This window comes from Malus sylvestris, chromosome 6 (genome assembly GCF_916048215.2).
Source record: "Malus sylvestris chromosome 6, drMalSylv7.2, whole genome shotgun sequence".
Taxonomy (NCBI): domain Eukaryota; kingdom Viridiplantae; phylum Streptophyta; class Magnoliopsida; order Rosales; family Rosaceae; genus Malus; species Malus sylvestris.
In genome coordinates this window covers 29485026-29498144 of record NC_062265.1, presented here as the reverse complement: position 1 = coordinate 29498144, position 13119 = coordinate 29485026, and the positions used below count along the sequence as shown (strand labels likewise).

The 13119-nt window shown below is 45.0% G+C and overlaps 1 long non-coding RNA gene across 1 annotated transcript; it reads right to left on the bottom strand.

The window, feature by feature from the left end:
• Positions 1–7814: 7814 nt before the first annotated feature.
• Positions 7815–9661, bottom strand: LOC126626137 (uncharacterized). The gene is made up of 5 exons (XR_007624615.1): positions 8938–9661; positions 8757–8854; positions 8576–8673; positions 8395–8492; positions 7815–8219 (listed from the first exon to the last, which is right to left on the bottom strand). It is a non-coding gene; the product is annotated as an uncharacterized LOC126626137 (long non-coding RNA).
• Positions 9662–13119: the final 3458 nt, after the last annotated feature.

The window sequence follows — 13119 nt, the reverse complement described above, 5'->3', positions numbered from 1 at the left end:
AATTTTGGTTCTTGTGTTTTAAGACCAATCCCACCTCAAAAAATAAGAGTACATTTGTATTGATACCACAAAGATAAAAATGGATAAAGTTCTATACGTGAATGGTTACAGAGTTATGAGCTGACCTGGTTCATGAAGAAAAATAAGAAAAACTTAAATATTGACAAAAAAGATGAAGTTTTTTTTTATTCTGTAAATGACCATATCAGTATATATTGAATAAAGGTTTTTTAGAAATGCAATAAGGGAAAAAAGTTCAAAAAGAATTTAAAAATTGAGAGTGATCAATGTTGTTTGTACCATACTTGACCAATCCCGAAACTACCGAGCACCGGCCAACGCTATACTGTCAAGGACCCAAAAGAGTTCCCCTCCGACCAGGAGGCCAATCACTACTCGACACGTGTCAAGATTAGAAGCCAATCAGAGCGCAGCACGTGTCAACATCAAGAACCAATCATAACATGACACATGTCAATGTGACAAAGCTACAAGTTTTTCTATAAATAGGGGTCATTCCCCCACAATATGGCCTAATGCCATTTTGTGTTAAATCATTCACAAGAACTCACTAAATTGAGAGCTTGATCCTTTGTACTTGTGTAAGCCCTTCACTACTAATAAGAACTCCTCTACTCCGTGGACGTAGCCAATCTGGGTGAACCACGTACATCCTGTGTTTGCTTCTGTCTCTATTCATTTACGTACTTATCCTCACTAGTGACTGAAGCAACCAAGCAACCAAGCGAAGGTCACAAAACCTGACACTTTCTGTTGTACCAAAGTCTTCGCTGATTTTGTGCATCAACATTTGGCGCCGTCTGTGGGAAACGACACTTATTCCTACTCTCTTCAGCTGTGTCAAGCTGGTTTCTATCATTCGTACACTTTCTTTTGATCAGGCATCCCTCTCCAACATGGGAAGCGAAGGAAGCCACAGCACACAGAATGACACCCCCCTTGCACATAGTGCGAAACAACGAAAGAAGGAAGGAAAACGAGTTCTTCTTCAAGCTAAAGTCGATGAGTTGGAAGCTCAGAACAACAAGATAGCAATGAGGAATGAGGTCCTCCAGGAGCAATATGAGAAGCTCTTCGAGACACTCCACAAAGCTAGGCAAGCTCAGACACGCGAGCTTGTTGCCCCCGTGGGAGAGCTTGTTGCCCCCGTGGAAGTCAACCATCAACTGGGTGCCCTCCAACATGGAGGGTCACATGCATTCGACATAGATATCCCTGATAGGGAACAGATTACCCCTCGACTTGATAATCAACATGAGGCTTCTCTTAACCCAGTTGCTTCGACCCGAACCATGAGAAGTGGAGGGAGACACCTCTTTGCTGAAGGGGCAGAAGGATCGAAAGCCGTCTTTCGCGATTGTCGGGATTTCCTGAAGCAACGTCGAGAGAATTCCATCCATATAAGCTCAAAGATCAATGACCCAAGGATTTCTGAGAGACTCGGTCCCCTGCCACGGCCCAAGCCGGCCACCAATTTGGGGAAGGGGCAACAAGTCCTAGAGAGACATGAGGGTACAGGGGACTCAGAGGTGTTCCGACAGACATACCCTGGAAGCCAGTACAGCGAGTCCAGGGAAAAATCACATGCCCTTGATCAAACCTTCCTAATTCCAATAGGAGATGGAGATTTACGAAAGAAAGCTCCAGTGACACATAACTCCGCTCAGGACCCCCTTGTCCTACAACTTCTTGAGGAAGTAAACAAGTTGAAGGCTGAACGTCAGGCTGAAATACCTGACTGGAACCAACCCAGGCCTGGCCCTCTTACAAGGAGGATCCTCAACACCCCCCTTCAAGCAAAGACAAAGCAAAAGCTTGGCTTGCAACTTTATACTGGAAAAGAGGACCCGATTGAGCACCTTAACCTCTTTGAGTCCACCATGGCATACCGGATGCACACCGACGAAGAGCGATGTCTTCTCTTCCCCTCCACCCTCTCTAGTGGAGCTCTAAATTGGTATTGTCGTCTTACACCTGAGACGGTAGACTCATTTGAGGAATTGAGGAAACTATTTGTTTCCCAACACATTTTCCAAACCGATCGCTTGCACTCTGCAGATGACTTGTACACTATCCGCCAGAAGCCAGACGAGTCATTACGTATGTATGCTGGCCGCTTCAGCCATGAATACTCCCGGTGTGCCGAGGCAGACGACAAGACTGCCCTCAAAGCCTTCACGGCAGGCCTACGTGATTGTTTCTTTAAATACATGATCAATGCCAATACTTGGAAGACTTACTCTGAGGTGATGGCGCAGGCTTATAACCATGCCTCCGCCGAGGCAAAGACATATCAGGAGAAACCCCCTACAACCATCCTTTATCAACAAGTGGGAGGTGGAAGCCAGACTCACCTAAATGAGAAGACCTCGACTTTCCAAACAGCAGTGGCACCTCCCCATGCCTTGCATAATGCTTCACCGAATCAACAGACATATCAATTTCAAGGCAAGAGGAAGGATTTCCATCCTCACCACTCTCCTTTCAGTAAAAAGAGTAAGGGACACTATCCCGATAACCAAGGGTATCGCCACAATAACGCTCGCCCCCAGGCAGTCAATGCAGTGGGTCAAACCCGCGTCAAGATACCCCCTACCCCAAGGTATGAGACATACACGCCCTTGAATGCCACATGCGCGGCCATTTACCCCAGCATAGCTCACCTGATACCAAAGCCAAAGCCGAGGCACCCAGATTACACGCCCCCGAATAACGCGGGCATGTTTTGTTGCTACCATGAGCATAACGGCCATGATAGCGAGAAATGTATCATCCTCCGTGATCGTATTGAAGCTTTGGCACGAGAAGGAAAAATTGATCAATTCCTCCTTCACCCTCAAAGGGATAACCGTAACCAACGCCAGGTGAATGTCATATATTCCATAAGCGGCGGCACACCCATATCTGAATCTTCCAATAGGGCCATGAAAAACAGTGAACGAATTCTGAGGCCTGGTCACCAAGTGTTTCACGTGGAAGACATCAGGGGAGGGAAGTATCAAAAGCCTAACTGGGATCCGATATGTTTCTACCCTGAGGAAGAAAGAGGCATCATCTACCCTCATAACGACCCATTGATCGTGGAGGCTCACATAGCCAACTTTGATGTTCGACGAATCCTCGTAGACACAGGGGCTTCGGTCAATATCATGTTTGCCGAAGCTTTCAGGGCACTCAGTGTAGCTGAACACTTGCTCGATCGCTCGATTTCTCCTCTGATAAGCTTCTCCGGTGATATCGTGCAACCTTTAGGGAGCATACATTTACCCTTTACTATTGGTACAGGCCCTTACACGGCTACCATTACCACTAACTTCCTAGTGGTTGACTGCCCAACGGCATACAATGTCATATTTGGGCGCACAGGCATCAATGATCTCAAGGCTATGGTATCCACGCATATGCTGTTGATGAAATTTCCAACCCCCCATGGCAACGGCTACATCAGAGGAGATCAGCTTAGTGCACGATCATGTTACAACACTTCAGTTAAGCAACAACACTTGCCCGGACCCAAGGAAACCCTGTCTGTACATGACCAAGTCACAAAGACCAGCCTAGATGAAGCGAACTTGGATCTTCCTGATAGCAACAATCAACCCGATGATCCTCGAGATGACTCTTTCACCCAGCAAGCCCAACCTGCTGAAGAGTTGGAGAAGGTACTTATCTCAAGAGATTATCCAGATCGCATGGTGAAGATTGGCACCACATTGTCACCACCCCTTCGGTTAGCATTGATATCTTTTTTGAAAGAGAACACTGAAGTCTTCGCCTGGTCATACGAGGACATGCCAGGCATCTCTCCCGATGTCATCTGTCATCGTTTGAGTATTGACCCCAAGATCAAGCCGGTGAGACAGAAGCGAAGATCTTATGACGCTGAACGATACGAGGCAATGAAAGCAGAAGTTGAAAAACTCAAAGGCATAGGCTTTGTCCGCGAAGTCAATTACCCGACATGGGTAGCAAATGTGGTCCTTGTTAAGAAAAATCCGACCAAAGAAAGTCTTTTGCTTCAAAAGGTCTTGTGGAGAATGTGTGTTGACTACACCGACCTAAACAAAGGGTGTCCGAAAGATAGCTTCCCTCTTCCTCTTATTGACAGACTTATAGACTCTACGGCCGGGTGTGAACTCTTGAGCTTCATGGATGCTTACTCAGGATACAACCAAATCCTCATGAACCCTTCGGATCAAGAACACACAGCCTTCACTACCGACAGAGGACTATACTGCTATAAAGTCATGCCTTTCGGCCTAAAGAATGCAGGAGCGACTTATCAGAGACTAGTCAACTCAATGTTCGCCGAGCAGATTGGGAAGAGCATGGAAGTTTACGTTGATGATATGTTAGTCAAGAGCAAACATGCTGACCAACACATCACCAACCTATCTGAAACTTTCACTATTTTGAAGAGGTATCGAATGAGGTTAAACCCCAACAAATGTGCCTTCGGCGTAGGCTCTGGCAAATTCTTAGGTTTCATGATTAGCCAACGAGGCATTGAAGCTAATCCCGAGAAGATCAAAGCAATCCTCGACATGAAGGAACCGGTAACTTCAAAGGACATCCAGAGCCTTACTGGCAAGGTGGCAGCCTTAACCAGGTTCATTTCTAAGGCCACAGACAAATGTGCTCCCTTTTTTAAAGCACTTAAGGGAAGTAGGAAGTACATTACATGGACTGATGAATGTGCCGAGGCATTCAAAAACCTCAAGGAGTACATGAGTAAAGCCCCTCTACTCTCCAAGCCCGAGGTAGGAGACATTCTCATTATCTACCTATCGGTATCAGCTTCAGCCGTAAGTTCCGTTCTCATTCGAAAGGATGGGAATATTGAGCGACCTGTCTACTACGCTAGCAAAGCCTTACAAGATGCGGAGACACGGTACTCTAACATTGAGAAATTGGCTCTGGCATTGGTCATGTCTGCTCGAAAACTCCGCCCTTACTTCCAAGCGCACTCCATCATCGTGCTTACCAATTATCCTCTTCGACAGATACTCCAAAGTCCTGACACTTCAGGGCGAATGATCAAATGGGCAATAGCGTTGGGTGAGTTTGACATCTCCTACCAACCAAAGCCAGCTGAGAAGGGCCAAGCAGTGGCAGACTTCATTGCCGACTTCACATATCCGGTTGACATTGCTTCTACACCTGAAGCAGTGGCTTCATTACCCCCGGAAGCTCAGAAGATAGAACCAACAACCCCAGCATGGAGTCTGTATGTTGATGGCTCATCCAACCAACAGGGCTGTGGAGCGGGACTAGTCTTGACTACACCCGACAAAGTAGCAATGGAGTATGCTCTTCGTTTCAAATTCAAGGCATCAAATAATGAGGCCGAGTATGAAGCCCTTCTAGCAGGATTACGTTTGGCCAAACACCTCGGGGTTAAACAAATTGATATTTTCAGTGACTCCCAATTGGTGGTCAACCAGGTTACCAACAACTTTGATGCTAAGGACAGCTCCATGGCAGCATATCTTGCGCAAACACAACTTTTGCTCAAGCACTTCCACTACCAGATCACCCAAGTTCCTCGAGCGGCAAACAGTCATGCAGACGCCCTGGCTCGCCTCGCCTCGGCTGTGGAAGACAAGATTGGAAGAAAAATTCATGTCGAACTGTTGGCAACACCAAGCACCATGGCCGCAGAAGTATGCAACTTACAACAGGGGGATAGTTGGATCACCCCGATCTATAATTTCCTTGCTCATGGCACCCTCCCAAATGATAAAGTCCAGGCTAAGCAAATTCGATACAAGTCTACCCGCTACCTGATCATCAATGATCAACTCTATAAGCGAGGTTTTAGCCTGCCATACTTAAGGTGTCTTACGCCTGCCGAGGCGGAAATCGTCCTTCGGGAAATACATGAGGGAGTCTGTGGAGATCATGCTGGATCTCGGTCCCTAGCACACAAGACTTTTCGCCAAGGATATTACTGGCCAACACTCCACCAGGATGCCATCAAAGTATCCCGCTCATGTGACAAATGTCAACGATATGCGGCTATTCCTCATTCCCCTCCAGAGCCTCTTACTCCTATGATCAGCCCTTGGCCCTTCGCCCAGTGGGGACTTGATTTGATCGGCCCAATGCCGGCAGGGAAGGGCAAAGTCTGTTACGCAGTCGTTGCAGTGGACTACTTCACAAAGTGGGCCGAAGTAGAACCCTTGGCAACCATTACTGAGGCAAAGATAGAAGACTTCGTGTGGAAGAACATCCTTTGTAGATTCGGCATTCCCAATGCGATAGTCACTGACAATGGGCGACAGTTCGACAACAAGAAGTTCAGGTTGTTCTGCTCTAAGTTCAACATCAACTTATGCTTTGCCTCTCCAGCTCATCCCCAGTCTAATGGACAAGTTGAGGCCATCAACAAAATAATCAAGCGCACTTTGAAAACCAGCTTGGACAAAGCTAAAGGCTGTTGGCCAGAATTTGTACCCCAAGTTCTTTGGTCATATCGCACTTCATATCGGACTTCAACAGGAGAAACTCCATTCTCACTTGCCTTTGGCACAGAGGCGGTTGTCCCTGTTGAGCTCGAGCAAGCAACATTCCGAGTCCAAAACTACATTCAAAGTGAAAATGACAAACAACTCACCCTCAACTTGGATTTAGTCGAGGAACACAGAAACCAAGCTCACTTGAGGAATGTCGCCTACAAGCAGCGCATCTCCAACTATTATGACTCTAGGGTCAAGCCTCGTTCTTTCAAAATAGGAGACTGGGTCTTAAAGAAAAGATTACTCTGCGACAGAGTCCCGAGTGAAGGCACACTTAGTCCAAACTGGGATGGACCGTATGAAGTCATTGGCATCAGTCGCCCTGGCTCTTACACACTTAGAAGCTCCGATGGCAAGACCCTTGGCCATCCATGGAACGCTGATCACTTGAAGTACTACTACAAATAGACTCACGATGTACAAGTGTTGAGCTATAGCCGTTTGGCATCCTATGTAATGAAGGCCATTTGGCAATGAATTCAATAAAGAGGTAATTTAGCCAACTCAGCCCTCACTCTTTTACATTCATAGCAAGCGATGCCGGAACCCTTCTCAATCAGAAAGCAATCCGTCTTCCACAGTCACTACAAAACAAGCAAATGAAGACCGTGTCAAGCGCCAAAAAAAAAAAAAAAAAAAAAAAAAAAAAACAGCTTCATCCAAAAAGCTTCACCCGAAAAGCTTCACCTCCAAAGCTTCACCTAAAAAGCTTCACCCGAAAAGCTTCACCTCCAAAGCTTCACCTAAAAAGCTTCACCCGAAAAGCTTCACCTCCAAAGCTTCACCTAAAAAGCTTCACCCGAAAAGCTTCACCTCCAAAGCTTCACCTCCAAAGCTTCACCTAAAAAGCTTCACCCGAAAAGCTTCACCTCCAAAGCTTCACCTCCAAAGCTTCACCTAAAAAGCTTCACCCGAAAAGCTTCACCTCCAAAGCTTCACCATCAAAGCTTCACCTAAAAAGCTTCACCCAAAAAGCTTCACTTAAAAAGCTTCACCCAAAAAGCTTCACCATCAAAGCTTCACCTAAAAAGCTTCACCCAAAAAGCTTCACCCGAAAAGCTTCACCTAAAAAGCTTCACCCAACAAGCTTCACCCGAAAAGCTTCACCTCCAAAGCTTCACCCACAAAGCTTCAACACCAAAGCTTCACCTACAAAGCTTCAACACAAAACCTTGCTCCAAATAAACAAATTTTGTTCACAAAACCCAAGATGCCCTTGAACTTGTACAAAAACACTTGGGTAAACATAAACATTTTTTGTTTTACACCCACAAGGGCCCAAAATTTTCCTTCTTATTTATTCACTTATATATGTTCTCAAACATATTATAATAGATCCAACAACAAGCCAAAGTCCCAAATTTCATAATGGACAAAAGTACAAGCAATTCATCAATAATGAAGGTGCTACAAAAATTGGAATCTGCCCCAAAATAGAAATCCAACCCAGGAGACTTTTTCTCTCTCTCCCTCTTCCGCCTCCTTTCATCTATCAAATTTCTGCAACCTCTGCTCTTCTCCAATGGAGCTGAATTTTGGACACCCTATAGTTCTTGAGCATATGAACAACTTTCAAGAAGGAACCATTTCTGTTTGAGCGACGGAAATTAAAGTGTTGAAGCTCCAAACATGATAGTCGGCTTCTTGCAGATTTCGAAGCTGTTGTGATGTTTCGAAGATCTGGAAATATTTAACCGTTAGTTCATCCTGAATTTTTGATATGTTATGAAAGAGTCGATGAGGAACAACTTCAATGAAGAAAGCATACCGATCTGAACAAGAGAAAATGGAGTTTCGAAGCTCACAACAAATCTGACGGGTTGACAGACAAATAATAACCAGTCATTCATCATACCTGAATTTCTTGAGTTATACAGATCCGAGGGATCTCAAATTTGGATATGTTGTAGTTCACAAGCTGAGGAACAACTTCAATGAAGAAAGCATACCGATCTGAACAAGAGAAAATGGAGTTTCGAAGCTCACAACAAATCTGACGGGTTGACAGAAAAATAATAACCAGTCATTCATCATACCTGAGTTTCTTGAGTTATACAGCTCCGAGGGATCTCAAATTTGGATATGTTGTATTTCACAAGCTGAGGAACAACTTCAATGAAGAAAGCATACCGATCTGAACAAGAGAAAATGGAGTTTCGAAGCTCACAACAAATCTGACGGGTTGACAGAAAAATAATAACCAGTCATTCATCATACCTGAGTTTCTTGAGTTATACAGCTCCGAGGGATCTCAAATTTGGATATGTTGTAGTTCACAAGCTGAGGAACAACTTCAATGAAGAAAGCATGCTGATCTGAGCAAGAGAAAATAGAGTTTCAAAGCTCACAACAAATCTGACGGGTTGACAGACAAATGATAAACAGTCACTCATCATACCTGGATTTCTGGAGTTGTACTGCTCCGATGGCTCTCCAATTTGGATATGTTGTAGTTAAGGAATTAACGAACAACTTTCATGAAGACAACTTTGTGATTCGACCTACAGATGATGGTGTTATGTTGAAAAACAATTCCGGTTGTTAGGGGAAATGAAAAACAATTCCACCAAAGAAACATCATTATGATGTTTCATCATTATGGTGTTTTCATCATTATGATGCTTTCATCATTGTGATGCTTCCATCATTGTGATGCTTCCATTATGATGTTAATGCACCAACGGTTACACCTTCTGCAATTCCACTTATTCGGGCCTAGCAACCTTCATAAACAAAATCTATGAAGAAAAAGTCCGGGGCTACCACTTAGAAAACAAAAGAATGAAGTTTTGGTACTTACGACATGGACTATTAGCAAGACACCTCATTCGTCAACTCCCTCGACTAGAGACTTGGGGGACTCCCACCATATGCTACTACGCCTTGGTACTCAAAAGTTCGTGACTACTCAGTGACTTGGATTTTTCAAGTCTCCAACCGAGAAGTTTTCCTCACTCGGGAAATTAAGGGAACACTACCTCAAACTACATGCTTCACTCACAAAGCTTCAACAATACAGGTTTCAACAAAAGCAAAAATTCAAAGAACTTTATGAAGAAGGCTTTGGTGTATTTAACACAATATGTTGAAATGAAGCAAAGCTTATTTATTAATATTTTCGATAAGCCACAAATATGTACATATACATGAGTCAAAATAAACAAACAAAAGGGAGCCTTCACAAAGGTTGCTTAGGGGAAGTCTCAGCAGTCGGTAGAGCCCCAGAAAGAGAAAGCACCGGAGGGTGGTTATCCGGAGCCTCAGTACTTGACAAAACCCCAGAAGGAGGAGGCATTGGAGGTTCATCATTTGAAGCTTCATTACCAGGTACAGCCCCAGAGGACGAAGGCAATAAATGCCTTTGGAACAAACCCACAAACCGCTGATGATCAAGTAAAACCTTACCATCAGATTCCTTCATCTGGTCAAGCTTCCTCTTCATGTTTGTAGCATAGTCATGGGCGAGCCGGTGCAACTGCTTATTCTCATGCTTGAGCCCTCTAATCTCCTGTTTGAGACTCATCACTTCAGCAGCCAATGATTCAACTTGGCGGGTTCTAGCAAATAGGCGTTGGGCCATATTAGACACAGAACCTGCACACTGAACACTAAGAGCCAGAGAGTCCTTAACAGCCAACTCATCAGACCGTTTGGAAAGTAGTCTATTATCTTTGGGAGTGAGAAGGTTCCTGGCCACCACTGCAGCGGTCATATCATTCTTCATCACAGAATCCCCAACGGTAAGAGGACCAGTAGGGGATATGAAGGATGGGCGCCATATGTTGTCTGGAGAAGGCGTGGCTGTCTCTTCTCCAAGGTTCAAGTCAAAACGACGGTCGGAGGGTCCAGACATTTTCAAATGTGTTGAAGAAGGAAGAGGTCAGACAAATCAAGATCTTAGAAGTGCAAGAAATGAGCTTCTACTGGTAGAGATTCAAGTGTGCTGTGGAACTTAATGTCAGCCTCTATAAAAATCTGCACTCGACGGAGCTTCAGAAATCGAAGAGGCGTTTGCTTTCTCAAAAGCTGGGCTGCTCAGAGACCACGAGGGCCGATCTCAGAAATCGAAGAGGCGTTTGCTTTCTCAAAAGCTGGGCTGCTCAGAGACCACGAGGGCCGATCTCAGAAATCGAAGAGGCGTTTGCTTTCTCAAAAGCTGGGCTGCTCAGAGACCACGAGGGCCGATCTCAGAAATCGAAGAAGCACCTGCTTTTTCAGCCTCGTCAGCACCTGTCACATGCACACTCAGCTTTGCGGAAATTACGGGCAATCTGTCGAAGATTTCTGGTGAAGTAGAAAGCACGTGAATCTTACTGTTCAATCACCGCTCTCCATATGCACCATCAACTCCTCGGGTACCACATATAACTTTGTCAAAGATCTCTGACAAAGTTTAGGCACGAGAATTTCGAAGTTCCAGCTACCCTACTATTACCCATAAGGGTAAAGGAACAGCACCACTGCTTGACAACTGGAAAGTCCCTATGTGTGTCGACCTCCGGGTTTTGCGGCAAGACAGGTTGGCAAGAACGTCCAACCTTTACTCACATTCGAGAAAAGACTCCCAACATAATTACTTTCTAAAAAACCGGAGTAGCACCGCTTTCCGAATCTCGAGAGTCAGATCCTCGACGGGATTGCTTGTTCGAAAACCGAAGAGGCACAACTCTCAGAACTTCGAGAGCCAGATTTCCTTAGATAAAGCTTGTCTGTAATCTTCACACGTAACATCAGCTTTCCAGGTACCACATACCACTTTTTCAAAGTGCTCTGACAAAATTAAAACACGTGAAGCTGGCAGCTCCCACTACATTGTTGTGACCAAGAAGGGTAAAGGAATAGCATTACTACTTGTTATTGGGAAATCCCTATATACATTGACCTCCCTCCTCAACGGACAGGCAAACCTGCAAAAATGCTCAACCCTTTCTCGCATTCGAAAAGGCACCCTCAACATAACCTCTCGAAATACTCAGCTTTATTTCCCCCCGATAATACCTCAGCAAATAAGCCACACCAAGAACAAGAGTATCTCATATCATCAGGGTCGAAAGCAAGAGTATCCCATATCATGCTTTCTCCCTATCTTTGTCTTTGTCCTTGTCCACACCTGCAGGACAAGGAGAAAGAGAGCAGTCAGTCGGAACCTGAAATCAAACCTCCAATTTGGAACTGACTGCCTGGAGCCTTTGCCTGGTTGCTTACTTAGCATTGCTCTCGAGTACTCATCCTCAACTGCTGTCAAGGTCACGAATTCCACCGGCAAATACCTCATGACAGTTGATCAGATATTGGCTCTTTACACTGAAGCTGCCAAGCGTGGATGAGTCACTATGAAGGAATGTTCTGAAGGACCATTTAAATGCAAAGGTTGCACACCACTTCTGCCATGCAAAAGATTGAAGCAGAAGGTTCAACGGTGAGCTGAAACAGATCACTACAGCACGACACCTTTCCATACCACATTCATTATTCCGTCAACAGCAAAAGTATCCCATATCATCAAGGTCGAACGTACTCTAGATTTGATGGACTTGTTTTGACCCTCAAATTTTTGAGTCGGCCTTATACTCTGAAGGGCACCAGAAAACCCTCCAGCACAGTTCAAGAATAAGCCTGTGGAAAGTTACTTCTTCAAAAGCAAAAGTATCTCATATCATCTCTTATCCATTTGCTTCTCCTTATCCTGGCAGTTGAATGAGAGACAAGGAGAATGAGAACAATCAACCGGAAGCCGAAGTCAAACCTCTGATCCTGGGTTGCTTACTTGGAAGTTTGACTGCTTACCTTGTCTGTCACCTCTTTCGGCAGATCTCCTAGCTCGGCGACTTGGGGGACTCCTACTATAGGGTTTGTATCACACTTGACTAAGCCCGAAACTACAACTAAGCTTCAAGTGAAATTGATACATTACCTTGTGCGTCAACATCAGCTAAATACACCATTCCCGGATGGAGGAAAAGTACTTCCAGAGAAGGGCAGATGAAGATCAGACCACACTTCGGTACTTAGAAGTTTCGTGATTACTCAAGGGATTGGATCTTGCAAGTCCCCAACCGAGGAGTTTCCCTCACTCGGGAACTTAGGGGAGCACTGTTTGTACCATACTTGACCAATCCCGAAACTACCGAGCACCGGCCAACGCTATACTGTCAAGGACCCAGAAGAGTTCCCCTCCGACCAGGAGGCCAATCACTACTCGACACGTGTCAAGATTAGAAGCCAATCAGAGCGCAGCACGTGTCAACATCAAGAACCAATCATAACATGACACATGTCAATGTGACAAAGCTACAAGTTTTTCTATAAATAGGGGTCATTCCCCCACAATATGGCCTAATGCCATTTTGTGTTAAATCATTCACAAGAACTCACTAAATTGAGAGCTTGATCCTTTGTACTTGTGTAAGCCCTTCACTACTAATAAGAACTCCTCTACTCCGTGGACGTAGCCAATCTGGGTGAACCACGTACATCCTGTGTTTGCTTCTCTGTCTCTATTCATTTACGTACTTATCCTCACTAGTGACTGAAGCAACCAAGCAACCAAGCGAAGGTCACAAAACCTGACACTTTCTGT